The sequence below is a fragment of the Notothenia coriiceps genome, unplaced genomic scaffold (genome assembly GCF_000735185.1).
Source record: "Notothenia coriiceps isolate Sejong01 unplaced genomic scaffold, NC01 NC01_scaffold00027553, whole genome shotgun sequence".
Classification (NCBI taxonomy): Eukaryota; Metazoa; Chordata; class Actinopteri; order Perciformes; family Nototheniidae; genus Notothenia; species Notothenia coriiceps.
Genome location: NW_011360254.1, coordinates 24,936 through 27,806, shown reverse-complemented (window position 1 = coordinate 27,806; position 2,871 = coordinate 24,936).

Sequence of the window (2,871 nt, the reverse complement as noted above, 5' to 3'; positions counted from 1 at the left end):
TGCCACGTGTTTTCAAGTTAGAGCACTATCTGTGCAGAACATTACAAATACTCTTAATTTTCAGTATTTTAAAAGTATTCAGAAAGACTTCATCAAATATGCATATCTCTATATCTATATAATATCAATATTGTTATTAACTTCAATCAAAGTCAATTTAAATAGCGGGCAAGACTTTCCAAGGGGTAAAAATGCTGCTGCCGGAGTACTGACTGGAAGTATTGCTGATATCATGTCTACCATCCTCTTAAAATACTCTGTCCAACAATATCAGTCTCATGAAGAAAGGTGTTTTAACGCTGATTCAAAATAGCAGAGAAACATGCATTATTGTACTCAGGAGGGGACATTGACAGAGGATTACTCAAAAAGTACACAGTAAGTACTTCATAGTAGCCTACTTGTTGTGGGAGTAGTTTCACTACTAGCCTACTGAGTCCAACAGGATCGATCTCACAAAGAACTATTGGCAGAAAAAATAATAACAAACGCGAGAGACGGCTGAGCTGACCGCAGTGCAGAATCGCTGTATAGTTGAAATCTCCAAACAATGTTGTCCATTTTAGACATAGGTCTATTATATTTACAGCCCTTAATAACCTTAATTTTCTGGGCTCAAAATGTGTCTTGGCTGTTTTCGTTGTGAAAACAAATGGACCGTAGATACACGGATTGACCGTCCTCATCTGCGCTCTTATTTTGAAAGACAACTTCCGGTAGCAGAATATGAAAAAACGGGGCTTTTTTTGTTTCTGTTTTCTAGCGATTTTATTTTTTGTTTTGAGAAGTAAAAAATGAAAATCATCCCGTTTTTTAAGTTTAGTAAATCCATTTTTGACCATGATAAAGAAAAACGCCTTGTATTTCAATTTTGGTTTTTCNGTTTTAAATGAGTGTTTTTAAATGCCATTTTATATCATTGCTTTTAAATGAGTGTTTTTAGATATCCTTTCATAATATGTTTCTTAAATGCTATTAATATCTTTCATTTTTGTAAAGCACTTTGAATTGCCTTGTGTTGAAATGTGCTATATAAATAAATTTGCCTTACATTTGAACTTCATCGTCGGTGCTGCTGGGTATTATTAGGATTTAATTGATCAAGGCTTGGTTTTAGTATGAGAGAGCGTGCAGCCTTTGAAGTGCTGAAGTGTGTACTTTGAAGTGCAGGAGGCAGTCCTCACTTGGACAGGAGCATTATGGGTAGGGGAGATAGTTGGCTCATCCCACAGGGCGAAGAAAGGGACATGATCAGACAGATGCTCAAGAACGAAGTTTGGGGAAGAAATCTGGAGGAAAGTTTAACCGAGAGCTTAGAGCAAGGAGAGGAGAGGGAAAGTCTTCCAGGGTAAGATGAGTGAGATAGATGGAAGGGGGAGGGGTGGGGAGGATGGGGAAAATAAGCAGCGGTGGGGGAGGATGTGAGAGAAGATGGAGTGTTGTAGGGAGGGAAAAAACATGTAAAACAGAGAGAGAATGATTACAGGGGACTAAATGAGAGGGTGTTGGGGGAGAGATGAGAATAAGAACCTCTCTCAGCTCTAGTGTTCTCCTGTTTTCTCCAGCACATAATGGATAAATCATAATATGCACAGTATAAACTATACAGCCCAACAGAACAATTGTTACAAGTCCGAAATTGGATTTATGCATGAGCATTTTGTGTATATAGATTCAATAAAATACCTGCATGTAATGGTATGAAAGTAAAAAGAAACGTGTTTTTATATCAGGCTGATTTTTTGGGTATCCTGATTACGAAATCCTGTTACAAAATCTGTTGCTTCCCCCATGTCTCAAGTGGCCATTTGAGGAAGTGCAGTTTTTGGTTGTGTCTGCATTTGATAAATTGTTCTTCACTGGAGTTTAGCCCTTGGTAATTGCAAAATCAGCATCTGTTGCAAATATTTAAATCTTGTATTTAAACTGGGTCACTTTGTTATGTCAGGCTTGGACCTTCTCAACATAACTATAATAACTGTATGTTATTGAATTACAGTTTCCAGATTTAGAGAAGCTCCTCGTCTCCTCCGCAATTATTAGGGGTGAGAGAAAGTACAAAGAGGCTGATTAGATTGTAATCATCAACAGTAGATTCATATGTTAGACGTGTTGAGATGATCTACAGTGGACGGTGTGTTGTTCATTTGGTTTGCAGGAGGGAGGCCCATCTATAGGCAATCAGCTGAAGTCTTCACCAGCAGTTGTAAACATTAGCATGTGTGGTAGCTGCTAAATAAGGTCATGAAATCTGGGATCATGTAAAACTCAGAGGATGCAACATATGACTGGATAAGGTTTGAACATCTCTGCCAGGTATGGTCAGTGTATGTTTTGGTCATTGGATTTTCTTTTCACAAAAGGATATTCAAAAACAAAAAACGACTGGATATTTGATTTTCGTTTTCAAATTGAAAAACCAAAATTGAAATACAAGGCGTTTTTCTTTATCATGGTCAAAAATGGATTTACTANTTTTGTTGAAAATTAAAAAGGTAACATGGGGTACAGGAATTCATTTTGGTTTCAAGACCCTGGTTCACGGAGGATACCAAAAAAGTCCTAGAAAGACAAGGTAAACCTAACTATGTGCATTTAAAAATAAAAAAAATAAAAGGTACCATGGGGTCAGATTATCATTTTCCAAAGGGGGGTTCGTTCAGATGCTTGTCTTTCTAGGACTTTTTTGGTATCCTCCGTGAACCAGGGTCTTGAAACCAAAATGAATTCCTGTACCCCATGTTACCTTTTTAATTTTCAACAAAACTATTCCTCTTTTCTTTAAATGCACATTAGTTAAGTTTAAGTTGTCTTTTCTAGGACTTTTTTGGTGTCCTCCGCGAACCAGGGTCTTGAAACCAAAACGGCACA